General features: G+C 36.5%; 1 long non-coding RNA gene across 1 annotated transcript; it reads left to right on the top strand.

Annotated features, from left to right (window-relative positions):
- The first annotated feature begins 491 nt into the window (after positions 1 to 491).
- On the top strand, positions 492 to 20,977 carry LOC117092221. The gene is made up of 3 exons (XR_004440675.1): positions 492 to 718; positions 1,063 to 1,066; positions 20,927 to 20,977. It is a non-coding gene; the product is annotated as an uncharacterized LOC117092221 (long non-coding RNA).
- Positions 20,978 to 21,213: the final 236 nt, after the last annotated feature.

Raw genomic sequence — 21,213 nt, 5'->3', positions numbered from 1 at the left:
TGATTCTTTTCTCTTTTCTTCTTTATTAGTCTAGCTAGCAGTCTATCTATTTTGTTGATCTTTTCAAAAAACCAGCTCCTGGATTCACTGATTTTTTTTGAGGGCTTTTTGTGTCTCTGTCTCCTTCAGTTCTGCTTTGGTCTTAGTTATTTCTTGTCTTCTGCTAGCTTTTGAATTTTCCTGCTCTTGATTCTCTAGTTCTTTTAATTGTGATGTTAAGTTGTCAATTTTAGATCTTTCCTGCTTCTTTTGTGAGCATTTAATGCTATACATTTCTCTGTACACACTGCTGTAAATGTGTCCCAGAGATTCTGGTACATTGTGTCTTTGTTTTCATTGGTTTCAAATAACCTATTCATTTCTGCCTTAATTTTGTTATTTACCCAGTAGTCTTTTAGGAGCAGGTTGTTCAGTTTTCATTTAGTTGTGTGACTTTGAGTGAGTTTCTTAGTTGTAAGTTTTAATTTGATTGCACTGTGGTCTGAGAGACTGTTTGTTATGATTTCCGTTCTTTTGCGTTTGCTGAGGAGTGTTTTACTTCCAATTATGTGGTCAGTTTTAGAATCAGTGTGATGTAGGGCTGAGAAGAATGTATGCTCTGCTGATGTGGGGTGGAGAGTTATCTAGATGTCTGTTAGGTTGGCTTGGTCCGGAGCTGAGTTCAAGTCCTGGATATCCTTGTTAATTTTCTGTCTCATTGATCTGTCTAATTTTGACAGTGGAGTGACACTGTTATTATGTGGGAGTCTAAGTCTCCTTGTAGATCTCTAAGAACTTGCTTATGAATCTGGGTGCTCCTGTATTGGGTGCATATATATTTAGGATAGTTAGCTCTTCTTGTTGCCTTGATCCTTTTACCATTATGTAATACCCTTCTTTGTCTCTTTTGATCTTTGTTGGTTTAAAGTCTGTTTTATTAGAGACTAGGATTGTAACCCCTGCTTGTTTTTTTTTCTTTTTTTTCTTTTTTCTTTCTTTTTTTTTTTTTTTTTGCTTTCCATTTGCTTGGTAAATCTCCCCCCATCCCTTTATTTTGAGCCTATGTGCATCTTTGCATGTGAGATGGGTCTCCTGAATACAGCACACTGATGGGTCTTGACTCTATCCAGTTTGCCAGTCTGTGTCTTTTAATTGGGGCATTTAGCCCATAAGGTTAATACTATTATGTGTGAATTTGATCCTGTCAATATGATGCTAGCTGGTTATTTTGCCCATTCGTTGATGCTGTTTCTTCATAGTGTCAATGGTCTTTACAATTTGGTATGTTTTTGCAGTGGCTGGTACTGGTTATTCCTTTCCACGTTTAGGAAGCTTCTTTCAGAAGCTCTGTAAGGCAGGACTGGTGGTGACAAAATCTCTCAGCCTTTGCTTGTCTGTAAAGGATTTTATTTCTCCTTCACTTATGAAGCTTAATTTGGCTGGACATGAAATTCTGGGTTGAAAATTCTTCTCTTTAAGGATGTTGAATATTGGCCCCCACTGTCTTCTGGCTTGTAGGGTTTCTGCAGAGAGATCCACTGTTAGTCTAATGGGTTTCCCTTTGTGGGTAACCTGACCTTTCTCTCTGGCTGCCCTTAACATTTTTTTCCTTTATTTCAACCTTGGTGAATCTGATGATTATGTGTGTCTTGGATTTGATACTTCTCAAGGAGTATCACTGTGGTGTTCTCTGTATTTCCTGAATTTGAATGTTGGTCTACTTTGCTAGGTTGGGGAAGTTCTACTGGATAATATCCTGAAGAGTGTTTTCAACTTGGTTCCATTCTCCCCGTCACTTTCAGGTACACCAATCAACTGTAGATTTGGTCTTTTCACAAGTCCCATATTTCTTGGAGGCTTTCTTTGTTTTTATTCACTGTTTTTTCTATAATCTTGTCTTCTCGCTTTATTTCATTGAGTTGATTTTCAATCTTTGATATCCTTTGTTAGGCTAGATCGATTCGGCTCTTGATACTTGTGTACGCTTCATGAAATTCTCATTCTGTGTTTTTCAGCTCCATCAGGTCATTTATGTTCTTCTCTAAACTGGCTATTCTAGTTAGCAATTCATCTAACCTTTTTTCAAGGTTCTTAGCTTCCTTGCATTGGGTGAGAACATGCTCCTTTAGCTCAGAGGAATTTGTTATTACCCACTTTCTGAAGCCTACTTCTGTCAATTCTTCAAACTTATTCTCTGTCCAGTTTTGTTCCGTTGCTGGCAAGGAGTTTTGATCCTTTGGAGGAGAAGAGGCATTCTGGTTTTTACAATTTTCAGTCTTTTTGCACTGGTTTTTCCCCATCTTTGTGGGTTCATCTACCTTTGGTCTTTGATTTTGGTGACCTTTGGATGGGGTCTGTCAGTGGACACTCTTTTTGTTGATGTTGGTACTATTCCTTTCTGTTTGTTAGTTTTCCTTCTAACAGTCAGGACCCTCTGCTGCAGGTCTGCTGGAGTTTGCTGGAGGTCCACTCCAGACTCTGTTTGCCTGGGTAGCACTAGCAGAGGCTGTAGAACAGCAAAGATTGCTGCCTGTTCTTTCCTCTGGAAGCTTTGTCCCACAGGGGCGTCCTCCAGGTGCCAGCCAGAGCTCTCCTGTATGAGGTGTCTGTCGGTCCCTACTGGGAGGTGTTTCCTAGTCAGGATACCTTGAGGTCAGGGACCCACTTAAGGAGGCAGTCTGTCCATTATCAGAGCTCAAACACTGTGCTGGGAAATCCGCTGCTCTCTTCAGAGGGTCAGGCAGGGACATTGAAGTCTGCTGAAGCTGCGCCCACAGTGGTCTTTCCCCCAGGTACTCTGTCCCAGGGATATGGGGGTTTTTATCTATAAGTCCCTGGCTGGGGCTACTGCCCTTTTTTTTCAGAGATGCCCTACCCAGAGAGGAGGAATCTAGAGAGGCAGTCTAGCCACTGTGGCCTTGCTGAGCTGCAGTGGATTCCACCCAGTTTGAACTTTCCAGAGGCTTTGTTTACACTGTGAGGGTAAAACCACCTACTCAAGCCTCAGCAATGGCAGACGACCCTCCCCCTACCAAGCTCAAGCATCCCATGTCGACCTCAGACTGCTGTGCTTCCAGTGAGAATTTCAAACCAGCAGATCTTAGCTTGCTGAGCTACATAGGGGTGGGACCTACCCAGTCAGACCACATGCTCCCTGGCTTCAGCCCCCTTTCCAGGGAAGTGAACGGTTCTGTCTCACTGGCATTCCAGGTGCCACTGGGGTATGAAAAAAAACAAGTTCCCGCAGCTAGCTCTGTGTCTGCCCAAACAGCCACCCAGTTTTGAGCTTGAAACCCAGGGTCCTGGTGGCATAGGCACTAGCGGAAATCTCCTGGTCTGACAGTTGTGAAGACCATGGGAAAAGCATAGTATCTGGGTTGGAGTGCACTCTTCCTCCAGGTACAGTCTCACATGGCTTCCCTTGGCTAGGGGAGGGAAATCCTCTGATCTCTTGCACTTCCCGGTTGAAGCGATGCCCCATCCTGCTTTGGCTCTCCTTCTGTGGGCTTCATCCACTGTCCAACCAGTCCCAGTGAGATGAACCGGGTATCTCATTTGGAGATGCAGAAATCACCCGCTTCTGTGTTGATCTTGCTGGGAGCGGCAGACTGGAGCTGTTACTATTCCGCCATCTTGCCAGCCTGACCAACTGAAATATTTCTTTATAGTAATGTGAGAAGAGACTAATACAGTGTTCAAAGGTATTTATAACTATTATGCGTCATTGTCTGAGAATGATTAATTCAGTCTAAACTTCTATTAAAGATGAAGAAATAGAGTCCCAGATAACTTAAATAATTTGTACAAAACAATGTACTGGCATTAGATTATAAAATTTGTCACATTAAGATTATTTTGTACTGTTGAACCAGTGTGCAACAAATCTGTTTTCATTGGTGACAGAATTTTAAAAATACCTGTTTTCTTATTACTAGTTATTCTTAATTGATGATATCAGCAAAACACTTTACTCTTGCTTTAGTAATGAGAATTCTATGAGCATATTTTATTTCTTTTTCAATTTCCTATAACTTGAAATTGAGAAATTGATACGGTTATATTGTATTTTGTAAAGGATGAGATATTTTGCCAGTGTGGCATGAATCTGAGAAGACCCAAGTCCTAGCACTTCACAGAATGAACTTATCCTTGACTTTTTTATCTAATAATAGTGTATATTGCCATTAAAATAAGTAGATGACTTTAAGCCTCCATTCAAAATGTGCCCCAAATTTACTTACATTTATAGATTTGATTTAGTGTATTGATTAATTCTGTAACACAATCAACTGCTTCTCACACCAAACTGACCATTAGAATAACCAAATTAAACAGACCATTCAAGGTGGCAAATTTTGGCGATTTTGATTATACAGGAAATCTCATTGGTTCTTAATTTCTTAGTTTGCTTAAGAATCTTTCCAATCTAGGATTAGGATTCTGAGAGTGCTTGTTATAGTTTCTGTGTTTATGAACCTTCCATATCCATCTGGCCTGAAATGAATTTTTTGAAATCTTTTCTTGCTGATGTGTTAAGCATGAACTATAAAGAGAAAAAAAATCTTATATGAAGGATTACTAAGTCAAGGACACATAACATTATGTTTCTGATGAAACAGAAATTTTCCACCAAAAGTTCAATTCCCTCCCTACCCTCCTTAACTAAAACATTTAATAGAATCCTGAAATTTAAGAACTGGAAAAGAGCATAGAGATTATTTGGTCCCAAGCCCTCATTTTGTAGCTGTCTTCGGATATAGGAGAAAAAAATAAAAATGAGCAAGTTAATTTTAGGGACCTGAAAATAATTTAATCACCGGATTTTTTTGGTTTGAATCTAGTCCCAAAACATTTCATTTGATTGTGACTAAGACACATTTTCTTCTCACTGCTCTATTCTTCAGGCAGAGGCAACTAAGTATTAATTATGATACAGTCCTTGATAGTTACTGTATCCTTTTTCCAAATGACTTTTACTGTTGTTTGACTGCCAGCTAAAGATGGCCTTGTGATCTTAACATATTTTCAATGACTATTCTACAAGAAATATTTATATATTCCTAAACTACTATGCTTATTCAGCTGTCAAACCTCAGCTTTGTATTCATCTCCTTTTAATGCTATTCTCTTTTTTTTAAAAAAAATCAGTTCTGAAAGACAAAAAAAGGAAGCCCTTCCTAGATACTGCAACTATCCCTGCTGGTTTTTTCCCTGTGTGTCCTTGATTAAGTCAGTTAAACACTTTGACTTTTGTCATCAGTAAAGTGAGGACAATAGCATATACAAAATGGGATAATTATAAAATGGAGTCAGGCTTTCTAAATATCTGTTAGTTGTCATTACTATTATTTCTTATTGTCAATTAGAAATGTTTTCTTTGAGGCAGGGTACAGTGGCTCATGCCTGTAATCCCAATACTTTGGGAGGCCGAGGCGGGCAGGTCACTGAGGTCAGGAGTTTGATATCAGCCGAGCCAACATGGTGAAATCTTGTCTCTACTACAAATACAAAAATTAGCCTGGCATGGTGATGCATGCCTGTAATTCCAGCTTCTCCAGAGGCTGAGGCATGAGAATCACTTGAACTTGGGACGTAGATGTTGCAGTAAGCTGAGATCACGCCACTGCACTCCAGCCTGGGTGACAGAGCTAGACTCTATCTCAAAAAAAAAAAAAAGTAAAATAAATGTTTCTTTTTGGGCTGGCACCCCTGCATGCCTAGCCCCCATCCGGTTTTTCTGCCCTGCTGACTACCTGAATGCTACATGCTCTGCCACCCTCCAGGAAGTGATTGCCCATGAAATCACAAATTCTCCCTTCACTTTTTCTGTCCCTCTCTTTCATTTGTAGGTCTTCTAATTTTGAGCTGGTTTACTTTATCATTTCTTCTTTCACACAAGCCCAACCAGACTGACTTCACCCAACCAGACTGACTTCACCCAACACGTGTTCAACTTTGTTGAGTACCTGCTTTGTGCTAGGTGATTTCACATATAATATCTCCAATAACCCTCAAGTAAATCGGCAAAAGTGATGCTATTGTATTTCATAAATGATGACCAAGCCTCAGAGATATTAACTGACTTGCCTGAGGTAACTCAGATGCAAGTGTCAGGGTCAGCATTTGAAGCTAGCTCACCACCAGGTCCCTCAGAGTTGTAAGGAAGTTGTTGGTTTGTTGGTCCAACAGGGTCAATGTGTTAAACAATCTTTGACCCTTTTTTAACAGCTGTAAGCTAACATATGCCTCTAATCTGAAAATTTATCTTTAACCAAAGAAAAGTTAGTTCTTGTACCTCCTTCTCACTTTAAGATAAAATCAGACAGATTACATACTTTGTCTACGCAAGAAACATCTGAAAACATAATACCTGAAATTTATAGAAAAGTACATTAACACAGATGATGATCACACAAAGCAATTTAAGAAGAATTAGCTAGAATGAGAATTTAAGCCCGTTCCACTGTTGTGTGATGTCACCAGTCAGTACTGAGAGAAGTTTACATTTAGGACCCAATGTCCTCATAATGGCTTTCTTCATTCCTCAAACAAAAAGTAATCTAATTTATAAAAGTGGTGTTTTCCAGTCAACACAGGGTAAAAGGTATATGTTCAGTAATTCTCTGGAAAATCATTTTATTATATTCATAGAAATACATATTTTATTTCATATTAAGTAAAACCTCTTGGCTAGCTTCAATACCTTCATCCATAGAACTCAAAAGGGAGCAACCAGGGTGAGAGCTCAGCTGCTGATATCCCCAAGTCCATTGTTAGGAGTCAAGTGGGAATTTCATGTATTCAAGTGATGCCACTCCTCTTTCATCACTGAGGTTTCTATCAGCAGAAATCAAGAAGTAGCCTGTGCACTTGATGTGAGACTGTGTCATTGCCAACTGGCTAAGAAGAAAGGAATAACATACATTCAAAATTAGACCAAAGTGTTGTCAAGACCTCCGGTCACTTCCCAAGCTTTTCTCTTACTTCTTTGGTTACTACTCAATCCTCTTTGCTGGTTTTCTTCTCTTCTCCCTGTTATTAAGATGTTCAGTTCTCTGTCCTTGCACCTTTTCACTTTTTAATGTTAGTCACTCTTTTGGGTACATCATCCTGTAAGATGGCTATACGTATAGTCTTTACACTAGTAACTCTCAAATTAATATCACCAGCCCCATTCTGTTTCCTGAACTTCATACTTAGTCTATTACTTACTCAATATTTTCACTTGGATTGATCTGAGGCATCTCAGACTTAACAAATCCTAATCTAGATTCCTGCCCTCCTTGCTCTGTGAAAGGACTGAATATACAAAATGACCCCCAAATGCTGAAGGAGTTGAAAAACCAAAGAACAAGGCAGCCATGTCCAGTTTGTTGTTAATGGATGTTTTACTGGGGAACTTACAGAAGCATGATCTTGGGCAGCTGCAGGACAGATAGGGATCTGCACTCGTTATCCCCAGACCCAGGGCTTATATACCATATGGAAAAAGTATATGTGCTCCAGGAAGATAATGAAAGGCAACTCTCCAGGATAGGCAAGACTGCTATTAATACATGTGTCATAGCCTGTAATGTGTGTGGTAACATTAAGGTTGACATGTTGTTACAGTAAAGACAGGAAATAAAGGAGTAATCAGGAATGGGGCTAATCAGAAGTCAACATGGCACATTAGCATCCAAGATGGACTCACTTTTCTCTCCACACCCCTCTGCTCCAAACCTAGAGTTTCACGGTGTCCCTCCCATCCATCCTTCAGATAATGATGCCTTCATTCTGTAAGACATCAGGGCTACATTGGTGAGGAAAAAGAGAGACTTCTGTTTTCGTGGAAGTTATAAAACACAGAGATAGACATTAATCAGATAACCCTAAGAAAATTATATAATTACGATTGTGCTAAGTGTTTTGGAGGAAAGAAGGCAGCTTGAGAGAACACTTAAACCTGACATAGACTTGAAGTCAGCAAAACAATGAAAGAAATGTAATTTGAGCTGTGATCAGAAGGATGAATTGTGAGGAAGATTTTCAGATGCAGGAAACAGTACATCCAAAGGCTCTGTGGGAGGAAGAGGATGGAATTTAAGGGGACCTGCATAGCTCAAGTCGCATGCAGAAGGTGGGAGGAAGAATAGTGAAGTAATAGAGCAGAGAGGTTTGAAGGTGTCTTTTCCATGTTAAGGGTTTGGGCAATGGGCAAATTGATTCTGAGTAGTGTTACTGAGATTTGTAGGAGATCTGAAGTCATGTTATTCAAATACCTTCCAACAAACTATTCAAACACTGTTTTCTAGTGTTTGAATATTTGCCATGGGCTATAGTTCAATGTAAACACTTTAACCAAGGAAGTGCAAAGAGAGGAAGATGTTTTTGTGGAGCACCAACATGAAATAAGAAACTGATTTGAAATCTGAATTAGCAAAAGCAATATGGATTTCATGGCAAAACCGAAATCAGGACAAGTAGACAGAATACTTTCATTGACAAAAAGGAAAATAAGCATATATGAAGCAATATGTACCTTAATGACAAATCTGAAATGCTTCTGGATGAATTCTTAAAAATTTGACCACAAATGAACAAGGTAAGAAATTTTTTTACATGTACAATATTTGACATGAAAGAAAGATCAAGACAGTTACAAGAAAGGACAATTAGTACTGTGTGTGTTTTTAAATTTCAGAATAACTCAACTATTAAATGCTTATGGTTTCATTTTTCCACTTTAAAAATTATTTTTACTTGATATTTATTTTCTGTTGATGTTCCCCTTATTTAATTTTTTCTGCTCCCAAATGCCTTTTTCAGGCAGAGGTCACTTGTACATGCTATTAAAATATAGACTCTTCTCACAATATTTGATTCATGACAATAATAGAGTAACCATTTATTATTATACCTTTATGTGATACCTCTGAAACAGTATATTCCTATCACAGAAAAATAATGCACTATCTATTATTATGGGTACTCATTATTATTAAATATATGTACATATTGTTACAAAGTATTATTACCACCTGTCCCTAAAAAAACACATAAATAAACTGTTGTACAGAATAACTTATGATTTTAGGATTTCTAAAGAATTCTCCAGAATTCTGATTTCTCATTCTCAAATCATGAAAATTACTCTCTATGAGGAACTTGGAAACACTAACAGAAGTACAAGAAAGGAATGGTAGTATCCTGAACAATAGTGGTAGCAATGGAGATGGAGAGAAATAGACAAATTAAAGAAATATCCAGGAAGTAAAATTCTTAGGAGTGGTAGAATAACTAGATGTAGAGAATGAGCTACAGAAGAATATCAAGAATAACTTCCGGTTGCTGTTATTGTGATGGTGAATGCCATTCATTAAGATAGAGACCATTGAAAGAGGAGCAATGTATCAGTGAGGATAGACTGAGCTGTGCTTAAAAAACAAGCATCCCCCAATTACTGCTGATGGAAACAATAGAGGTTCAGAGACAGAAAGTAGAGCAGTGGTTCCTAGAGCTGGAGCTGAGGTTAGGGGAAAGACAAAAGGGAAATGAATGCCGACATATATAGTTTCTTTGTGGGGAGGGGGTCGGTATTTAAAATGTTCTAAATTTAAATTGTGGTGATAGTGGCATAACCTTGATTACTAAAAACCACTGAATTAATTTTATGGCATGTGAAATATATTTTAATAAAGCTTCGGTTCACTTCTCATTCATACTATATGTTGATTTCAGGCAAGACAGGGGCTCTGCTCAATGGTATATTCACTTAGGAACTAGGCTTATGGTTTTTGGATCATCTGAAATATTGATTTGTTTGGGGCAGAGTGCATGAAGAGAACATGACAAAATTCACAGAAGCTTTTAAACGCTTATACTTGGAAGTAATTAATGTCATTTCTGCTCATATCATATTGGCCAAAGCAAGTCATGTGACAAACTTCAAGGTCAAAGAGAAGCACAATCTTACCAAAAAGCAGAGATCCAGAAACACACTAATGGCTACTAGCACCAGGATTGGTTAGAGGGAGAGATCAAGAGTTCCACTGTAGACCTATTGAACTTGAGGTGCCTTTAAAATACCCAAAGAAATATATAAACTAGGCAGCTGGTTTGTGAGACTAGGAGCTTAGAAGAGGGGTCTGGGCGAAAGAAATGGATGAGGTGATCATTGATATATAGGTGGTTATTTAAAGTCATGCGCATGGAAGAAATTTCAAAAGTAAATGTCATCTATAGATATCCTATAAGGCACACATTTCTTTATACACAGATACACACACACATTACATTCTATCATGACTTCTCTCCTGAGCCATCTGGAATTATAACTGCTAAGAGCAATAGGGAGGATGTCATACTCTCTTTGGAATCTTAGAAATATTGAAAGTGACTAGAAGGCAATTGGTATTTTATGTCTGTCAATTTTTATTCAAAAGGCTACCTGTTCAATGAAACCCCTTACATGACATATGCTCTCTTTGCCTTTCAAATTCCATAACACTTTATTTAGCTCTCTTTTATAATATACTTCATACTCTCCTTCATCATTCAATGTGTTTATATGCTTGTTTTATTCCTCCTACTAAACAATAGGTCTCTTGTTGAGGTCTGTGTTTTAATCTTTTTTATAGCCATCATAACACCTACCACCATACCTTCTACAGGGTAGTACAAAAAAAAGAGTATATTTTATAAAGATGTTTTCCCAAATAAGCTATAAGCTCTGTAAGTACAGATGATGTGCCCTTTATATCTTTGTGTTTTGATTTCTGCCTAGCATAGTGGTTTCCATATGGTTGGTGTTTGATAAATGTATTGATTGATGGATTAATTCAGAGAGATATTAGAAGCCTTCGGCACATTGTTTTAAGAGATTATTTGGGTTGCTTCCAGGTGAAAATATATGTACAAAAATGTTTGGTATATGCCCTTCAATTCAGTGCAAACATACATAGTCAAAGCTATTAGCTACTACTAAGCACAGAACCAAAAATAAACCTGGGCACTATGGCTCATGCCAGTAAGCCCAGCTATTCAAGGAGGCTAAGGTGGGAGAATCATTTAAGGCCAGGAGTTCAAGACCAGTCTGGGCAATATAGTGAGACTTCATCTCTACAAAAAAATTTTCAAAATGAGTCAGGTGCAGTGGTGTGCACCTGCAGTCCCAGCTACTTGGGAGGCCAAGATGGGAGGATTCCTTGTGCCCAGGAGTCTGAGGCTGTGAGAAGATATGATCATGTCACTGCACTCCAGCCTGGGTTACAGAGTGAGACCCTGTCTCTAAAATAAATAAAAAATTTTAAAATAATTTTGCCTTCTCTGTCTACGATGTCTCAGACAAATAAGTTATTGTTTTGTAAGGTACTTTATTCTTTTTTTTTTTTTTTTTTTTTTTTTTGAGACGGAGTCTTGCTCTGCCGCCCAGGCTGGAGTGCAGTGGCCGGCTCTCAGCTCACTGCAAGCTCCGCCTCCCGGGTTCACGCCATTCTCCTGTCTCAGCCTCCCGAGTAGCTGGGACTACAGGCGCCCGCCTCGTCGCCCGGCTAGTTTTTTGTATTTTTTAGTAGAAACGGGGTTTCACCGTATTAGCCAGGATGGTCTCGATCTCCTGACCTCGTGATCCGCCCGTCTCGGCCTCCCAAAGTGCTGGGATTACAGGCTTGAGCCACCGCGCCCGGCCAAGGTACTTTATTCTTTACAAGGTATTCTATGTCTATAGAATCCCACGTTCAAAATGTCATAGCAATTCTCAAATCACTTATTCTCACAGGTTAATTTTTTTCAAAGTAAATACTGAATATATTCATATATCTGTTATATGCACATGTACATATATGGTCCTCTGTATTTTATTTAAAGGATCACTAGGGACTTAATAATTTACTAACATTAAAAAAACTAAAATATTATGATCATACAGACCCCATATAACAATATATGTAATTTAATAATGTAGCACATATATAATTATAATCGATAGTAATAATCAAGTCAAGAATACAGCAACATGAGAAGATGCATTTTAAGGTAAAACAACTTTCCTTATAAGCATTATTATAAAAATGGCATCAATTTAATCATGATACAAAAATGATATGAAACAATGGTATAAAAATAAAGACAACAAATCTCTTAGAAAAATAATAGATTAAGTAGTATCTAAGCCAAATGGTTAAGAAAACTAGGGGGGTCTAAGTTTTATTTGTATATTGTACAAAATTTACAGACCCAAAGTCTAGAGACCCAATGGTATGGTCTTAAAGACATAAAAATAATTCAGCTAGTTAGGAATTGTTGCATAATATTCCGGGCCAACTAATAAGTCAGAAATTAATTCCCACCACAAGTGATCCTTCCAGGACAGACTTTTTCTTTGATTTGTACTGCTTCCTTTATTGCTTTTTAAATCCCATATAAATTACTACATATGAATTAATATGTACGTTTATATTTATATAAATAAAACATATTTAAAATATATGAATATGTACATATATATAAGTAACATGTAATACAAATAAATATGTATAAGTAACTATAGCTACCAAGACCAAGCTTACCATTGCAAATTCAGCAGCCTTGTAGATCCCAAATGGCAGGGAGGTGGGAATTGAAGTGGACAGTGTTTAAACAAATTCATGAAACACAATTCTTAACAATGTTGAATTTTGCTTTGGCTTTCTTTTTGAAATCATGCTTCAGTGAACTACTAAAAATCTTAATCAAGCACTTACTATGAAGCAGTTACTGGTCTATGTTACAAAAATGAAAACAATACAGCTCTTGCTTTCAAGGAATTTAGACCCTTAGTGTTGGGTCTTCACTTTCACTAAAACTTCAAAATTTTAGTTCTTGCTTCCTTACAAAATACCAGCCCCACACCCCCAGAGACAGTGAGTTGACTTGGCAAAATGGATAAATGCTGACTCATTTGGGAAGAAGACAGTCTGAGGTGAGGTTGTCATCCTTGAACATGCAGTAATAACCAATGGCTATACCGATCCCAGCAACAGATTAGCTCTGTCATGTTTAATTACCGCAGCTTTAACACAATGGAAAAAAAAAAGTGCCTTCCCTTTTTTCACACATAAGCCCATCCACGCTGATACGTCCTGAATGCCTTAGCAGGGCCCTCCAACCCCCACCAAGACATCCAGTCACATATGATAAGCTATAATGAAACCAGTTGCTAAACTAAGCATGATAATCCCAGGCCTTGAAATTTATTTATGCGGGTGAGGCATGGACTAATTCCCAATCAGATTCTAGCTCAGTATTTGCTGCTGAAAAAAAATCATTTCCAATTACCAACAATGTCTAAAGAGAATCATACACCTCTTTACATCCACATATATACACAGAGTAGACAGAACACACATGTGCACAGATGTTATTCCTGAATTGAAGCAGAGATCTATTGACTGAACAGGTCAATAAATGCCATGAAAGTGAATCTTGACAATGGATGTTTACACAAAATTAGAAGGCAGAATTAAGGCTGACACCTTAAGGCTCAAATATATTCATTTTCTTTGGCAAATGCACCTTCCCAACGTCCCCTGTCTTGCCCTGTCTGAGACAAATGCTGGTCTTCTTTCTATCATGAGAAATTTGTTTTCATTTTCTAGAATTTTATATAGATTCATAGTACATATACTCTTTTTTCCCCAGCTTCTTTCACTCAGTATATTTTAAGATCCATCTATGTTGTTGTGTGTATCTGCAATTCATTTCTTGTTTTGTTGAGTAGTATTCCATTGTATGTAGATCTCACAGTATATTCACATGTTATTCACATGTTGGGCATTGGGTTGTTTCTAGTTTTTGTCTTTACAAATAAAGCTGCTATAAACATATAGCTCTCATTTTTTTAGGGAAAAAATCAAAGAATGGCTGGTAGTAATGCAGGTGTATGCTTCACTTTTTCAAGAAAATTCTTAACTTTTCCAAAGTAGTTATACTGTTTTACATTTCCACTGGCAGTGTATAAGTTTTATTACCTCCATGTCATTACTAACAGTTAATATGATCAGTCCGTAATTTTAGTCATTCTAATAGATAGCTAGTGCTATCTCATTGTGTTGTTAGTTTGCACTTCTCAAAAGACTAATGGCATTTCATGTGCTTATTTGCTAGCTCTGTATTAGCTTTGGATGTGGATCTGTTCATATCTTTTACCTATCTTGTAATTGAGCTTATTGAGCTTTTGCTTATTGTAAAGTATTAAAAGTTCTTTCTTTATTGTGAATGCAAGTCCATCAAATATATGATTTTCAAATATTCATTAGACATTTTTTTCCCAATGTGTGGTTTGGCTTTCCATTCTGTTAACAATGTCTTTTGCTGAGTAAAGCATTTAATTTTGATAAAATCTTATATGTAAACCTTTATTTTATATGTCATGCTTTTGGTATTATAGCTAAAAAAAAAAAAAAAAACTTTGCTAACCGAAGGTCACAAAAGTTCTCTTCTATGCTTTCCTTTAGAAATTTTATAGTTTTAGATCTTACATCTTAATTTAGGATCTTTTGTTTTGTTTTGTTTTGTTTTGCTTTTTTTAAAGACAGAATCTTGCTCTGTCTCCCAGGCTGGAAGGCAATGTGCTATCTTGGCTGACTGCAACTTCCAGTTCCTGAGTTCCGACAATTCTCCTGCCTTAGCCTCCTGAGTAACTGGGATTACAGGCAACTGCCACCATGCCCAGCTAATTTTTGTATTTTCAGTAGAGACAGGATTTTGCCATATTGGCCAGGCTGGTCTTGGACTCCTGACCTCAGGTGATCTGCCTGCCTCAGCCTCCCAAAGTGTTGGGATTACAGGCATGAGCTGACACACCCAGCCTAGAATCCATTTTTAATTATTATTTTGTATATGGTGTGCAATATACATAGGCATTCTTTATTTTTACTTTTTAAAATATTTTACATTATTGTTTATACATGGATATCCAGCTCTTTCAACATTAAGTGTATAAGATCTTTTCTTTATTGAATTATGTTTGTACCTTTATTGAAAATTAGTTATCAATATATATGTGGGTCTATTTCTCAACTCTATATTCTGTTTTGTTGATGTATGTGTCTGTTGTTACACCAGTTCAACTTTGTTTTGATTACTGTAGCTTTATAATAACACTTAAAATCAGGCAGTGTTAGTCATCTGTCTTTGTTTTTCTTTCTCAAAATTGTCTTGGCAACTCTAAATCCTTTGCAGTTTCAAATTATTTTTACAGTGTAGACATTGCTTCTGTGATTGATTTGTAATTTAATTTCATTGTGGTTAGAGAGCATACTTTGCATGGCCTCAGTTATTTTAAATTTGTTAGATTTGTTTTGTTAGATAGAGTTTTGTTTTATAGACTAGACAATGATCTACACTGATAAATGTTTTCTATCTACTGGAAAATATATGTGTTATTCTGAGTGAAGTGTTCTATAAATATCAATTAGATAAAGTTACATGTGGGGCTGTTCAAATATACATTTGTAGTTAATTATTTGTCTACTTGTTTATAAATTAGCAAGTAACAGGTACTAAAATCTCCCACTATAACTGTGATTTTTTTTTTATGTTTCAACCTGTAGTTGTATCAGTTTTTGCTTCACTTGTTTTATAGCTCAGCTTCTAGATTTATAAACATTTAGTAATATTATGTCATCTTAATGAATTGACTCTTTCAACATTATGAAATACATTCTTTGTTCCTGGTAATATTCTGGGCTCCAATATCTGCTTTGCTTGATATTAATATGGCCACTCCACTTTAGTTAGTGTTAGGATAGTATATATTTCTGTATCCTTTACTTTTATGCTATTTATATTTTTATATTTAAATTGCATTTCTCCTAGACAGAAAATAATTCGGTCTTGCTTTTTTTGTTTTTGTTTTTTGTTTCCATCCACACTAACATTCTTTGCCTTTTAATTTGGGTATTTAGACCATTTATATTTATTGTGATGTAGGCCATTTATATTTAATGTGATTAATTATATAGATGAGTTAAATCTGATATCTTGCTATTTGTTTTCTATTTATCTCATCCGTTTTTTGCTCCCTTTTCCTGCTTTTGTCTACTTTTAGATTAATTGGATTTAAAATTTTTATTTTATCTCTATTGTTGGCTTAGAAGCTATCTACATAATATTTATTATTTTAGTGGAATTTGTAGGGTTTCTACATTGTTAATGTGTTATGTTCCTCCTACAAGTGATATTACAACATTTTACCTATGGTATAAGAACCACACAGCTGCATACTTTCATTTCTCCTCTGTTGACTTTTGCAATATTATAGCTGTATGTCTTAATTCTACATAAATTATAAACTACACATTATATCGTTATTTTGTTAAAATGGTTTAAGTTATCTTTTAAAGGTATTTAGATAATAATACAATATTTTATATTAATTCACATACTTAGCATTTACACCATTCTTCATTCCTCTGTATAAATTTCATATTTCTGTTGCCTATCATTTTCCTTATGCCTACTATACACACACACACACACACACACACACACATAAAATATTGCAAAAATCAAAAGGGAGAAATGGAAGTGTGCAGTTTTTAGATTCTTATACTATAGATAAAATGTTGTAATATCACTTGAAAGAAGAGTAATACAGTAACAATCTAGAAATCCTATAAATTCCACTTTCAAAAAAAATTTCACAGTAGTAGTCTGCTTGTGGTGACTTCTTTCAGCTTCTGTATGTCTAAAAATATTTTTTCCCATTGTTTTTGAAAGAAAACAAAATTATTCTGGGCATAGAATTCTAGGTTGAAGAGTTTCTTTCTATACTTTAAAGAACATTGTTTCACTATCATCTCACACTATTTCCAATAAGAAATTTGCAATAACATTTATGTTTGTTACTCTGTATGTAACATCTTTTTCCCCACACTGAATCCTTTTAAATTTCTCTCTTTTTTTTTCTTTGACATGGAGTCTCACTCTGTAGTCAAGGCTGGAGTGCAGTGGTGCAATCTCAGCTCACTGCAACCTCCGCCTCCCAGATTTAAGCAATTCTTGTGTCTCAGCCTCCTGAGTAGCTGGGATTACAGCTGCGCACCACCATGCCTGTCTAATTTTTTATTTTTTAATTTCTTTAGTAGAGACATGGTTTCACCATTTTGGCCAGGCTGGTCTCCAAGTTCTGACTTCAAGTGATCTACTCACCTTGGCCTCCCAAAGTGTTGGGGTTACAGGCGTGAGCCACCACACCCGGCCAATTTTCTTTTTGTCATTGGTTTTGTGTTACTTGAATATGATCTGTCTGGTGTGGTTTTATTCATATTTCTTGTGCTTGACATTCTTTGTGCCTCTTGGATTTGTGGGTCTATAATCTTCAAAAGAATTTAAACACTTTCATTTTTTAAAAAAATTTTTTGCTTGCCTATTCACCCACTTGTTCTCTCCTTGGGAGATTTCTATTATAGTTATATTAGGCCCTTGAAATTGTCTTCAGCTAACTGATTCTCTGTGTTTTTTGTTTTTAATTATTATTCTCTTTTCCCTTCATGTTTCAATTTTGATAATTTCTATTTCTGTGTTTTCGTTTACTAATATTTTCTTCTCCAATGTCAAATCAGCCATGAATCCCATTTTGTCTATTTTTCATTTCATATATTAATATTTTCAATCTAGAAATTTGATATGAGTGTTTATTGTGACTTCCATAACTCTACTTAACTTTTTGTACATATGAGACACAATTATCGTAACTGTTTTAATATTATTTTCTAAGTCTAACACGTGTCTGTTCTGGGTTGGTTTTGACTTTTTTTTCTCTCAACCTTGTTTATACTTTTCTGCTTCTTTTCAAGCCTGACAATTTAAAAAATATATGTATTTTAAGATGTGAGATTCATGTGCAGAATGTGCAGGTTTTTTACATAGGCATACACATACCATGTGGTTTGCTGCACACATCAACCCGTCATCTACATTAGGTATTTCTCCTAATGCTATCCCTCCCCCAGCTCCCCAACCCCCAACAGACCCTGGCATGTGATGTTCCCCACCATGTGTCCTTAAGTTCTCATCATTCAACTCCCACTTATGAGTGAGAACATGCGGTGTTTGGTTTTCTGTTCTTGTGTTAGTTTGCTGAGAATGATGGTTTCCAGCTTCATCCATATCCCTGAAAAGGACATAAACTCCTCCTTTTTATGGCTGTGTAGTATTCCTGGCATATATGTGCCACATTTCTTTATCCAGTCTATCATTGGTGGGCATTCGGGTTGGTTCCAAGTCTTTGCTCTTGTGAACAGTGGTGCAATAAACATATGTGTGCATGTGTCTTTATAACAGCATGATTTATAAATCTTTGGGTATATACCCAGTAATGGGATTGCTGGGTCAAATGGTAGTTCTGGTTCTAGATCCTTGAGGAATCGCCACACTGTCTTCTAAAATGGTTGAACTAATTTACACTCCCACCAACAGTGTAAAAGCATTCCTATTTCTCCAAATCCTCTCCAGCATCTATTGCTTCCTAACTTTTTAATGATCACCATTTTAACTGGTGTGAGATGGTATCTCATTGTGGTTCTGATTTGCAATTCTCTAATGGCCAGTGATGATGAGCTTTTTTTCATATGTTTGTTGGCTGCATAAATGTCTTCTTCTGAGAAGTGTCTGTTCATATCCTTCACCGACTTTTTGATGTTTTTTTCTTGTAAATTTGTTTAAGGTCCTTGTAGATTCTGGATATTAGCGCTTTGTCAGATGGATAGATTGCAAAAAATTTCTCCCATTCTGTAGGTTGCCTGTTCATTCTGATGATAGTTTCTTTTGCTGTGCAGAAGCTCTTTAGTTTAATTAGATCCCATGTGTCTTTTTTTTTTTTTTTTCCTCAGGATTGTCTTGGCTATGTGGGCTCTTTTTTGATTCCACCTGAAATTTAAAGTAGTTTTGTTCTTATTCTGTGAAGAAAGTCAATGGTTGTTTGATGGGGATAGCATCGAGTCTATAAATTACTTTGGGCAGTATTACCATTTTCACAATATCGATTCTTCTTATCCATGAGCATGGAATTTTTTCCATTTGTTTATATCCTCTTTTATTTCCTTGGGCAGTGATTTGTAGTTCTTCTTGAAGAGGTCCTTCACATCTCTTGTAAGTTGTATTCCTAAGTATTTTATTCACTTTGTAGCCATTGTGAATGGGGGTTCTCTCATGATTTGGCTCTCTGTTTGTCTGTTATTGGTGTATAGAAATGCTTGTGATTTTTGCACATTGATTTTGTATCCTGAGACTTTGCTGAAGTTGCTTATGGGCTTAAGAAGATTTTTGGCTGAGACGATGGGGATTTCTGAATATACAATCACGTTATCTGCAAACAGAGACAATTTGTCTTTCTCTCTTCCTATTTGAATACCTTTATTTCTTTATCTTGCCTGATTGCCCTGGCCAGAACTTCCAATACTATGTTGAATAGGAGTGGTAAGAGAGGGCGTCCTTGTCTTGTGCTGGTTTTCTAAGGGAATGCTTCCAGTTTTTGCCCATTCAGTATGATATTGACTATGGGTTTGTCATAAACAGCTCTTATTATTTTGAGATACATTCCATCAATACCTACTTTATTGGGAGTTTTTTAGCATGAAGAGCTGTTGAATTTTGTCGAAGCCCTTTTCTGCATCTATTGAGATAATCATATGGTTTTTGTCATTGGTTCTTTTTATGTGATGGATTACATTTATTTATTTGTATATGTTGTACCAGCCTTGCATCCCAGGGATGAAGCCAACTTGATTGTGGTAGATAAGCTTTTTGATGTGCTGCTGGATTCAGTTTGCCAGTATTTTATTGAGGATTTTCACATCAATGTTCATCACAGATACTGTCCCAAAATTTCCTTTTTTTGTAGTGTCTGCCAGGTTTGGGTATGGAGGAGTCTCTCTTTTTCTATTGTTTGAAATCATTTCAGAAGGAATGGTACCAGCTCCTTTTTGTACCTCTGGTAGAATTTGGCTGTGAATTCCTATGGTCCTGGACTTTTTCTGGTTGGTAGGCTATTAATTACTGCCTCAATTTCAAAACTTGTTATCATCCTATTCAGGGATTCAACATCTTCCTGGTTTAGACTCGGTAGGGCGTATTTGTCCAGGAATTAATCCATTTATTCTAGATTTTCTAGTTTATTTGCATTGAGGTGTTTATAGTATTCTCTGATGGTAGTTTGTATTTCTGTGGGATCAGTGGTGATATCCCCTTTATCACTTTGTGTTGAGTCTATTTTATTCTTCTCTCTTTTCTTCTTTATTAATCTACTAGCAGTCTATCTATTTTGTTGACCTTTTCAAAAATCTGTCTCCTGGATTCATTGATTTTTTGAAATATTTTTCATATCTCTAACTCTTTCAGTTCAGCTCTGATCTTAGTTATTTCTTGTCTTCTGCTAGCTTTTGAATTTGTTTGCTCTTACTTCTCTAGTTCTTTTAATTGTGATGTTAGGATGTTGATTTTAGATTTTTCCTGCTTTCTCTTGTGGGCATTTAGTGCTATAAAGTTACCTATAATAACTGCTTTAGCTGTGTCCCAGATATTCTGGTACATTGTTTCTTTGTTCTCATTGGTTTCAAATAACTTATTCATTCCTGCCTTAATTTTGTTATTTACCCAGTAGTCATTCAGGAGCAGATTGTTCAGTTTCCATGTAATTGTTTGGTTTTGAGTGAGTTTCTTAATTCTAAGTTTTAATTTGATTGCACTGTGGTCTGACAGACTGTTAGATTTCCATTCTTTTGCATTTGTTGAGGAGTGTTTTACTTCCAATTATATGGTCAATTTTAGAATAAGTGTGATGTGATGCTGAGAAGCATGTATATTCTGTTGATTTGGGGTGGAGAGTTCTCTAGATGCCTATTAGGTCCGCTTGGTCCAGAGGTGAGTTTAAATCTCGAATATCCTTGTTAATTTTCTGTCTTGACCTGTCTAATATTGAGAGCAGGGTGTTTAAGTCTCCCACTATTATTGTGTGGGAGTCTAAGTCTCTTTATAGGTCTCTAAGAACTTGCTTTATGAATCTGGGTGCTCCTGTATTGAGTGCATATATATTTAGGATAGTTAGCTCTTCTTGTTGCCTTGATCCCTTTACCATTATGTAATGCCCTTGTCTCTTTTGATCTTTGTTGGTTTAAAGTCTGTTTTTGCAGAGACTAGGATTGCCATCTCTGCTTTTTTTTTTTTTTTTTTTGCCTTCTATTTGCTTGGTAAATATTCCTCCATCCCTTTATT

This window comes from Trachypithecus francoisi, unplaced genomic scaffold (assembly GCF_009764315.1).
Source record: "Trachypithecus francoisi isolate TF-2019V2 unplaced genomic scaffold, Tfra_2.0 Contig01440, whole genome shotgun sequence".
NCBI classification, from domain to species: Eukaryota; Metazoa; Chordata; class Mammalia; order Primates; family Cercopithecidae; genus Trachypithecus; species Trachypithecus francoisi.
This window is presented reverse-complemented; position numbering and strand designations above follow the sequence as displayed.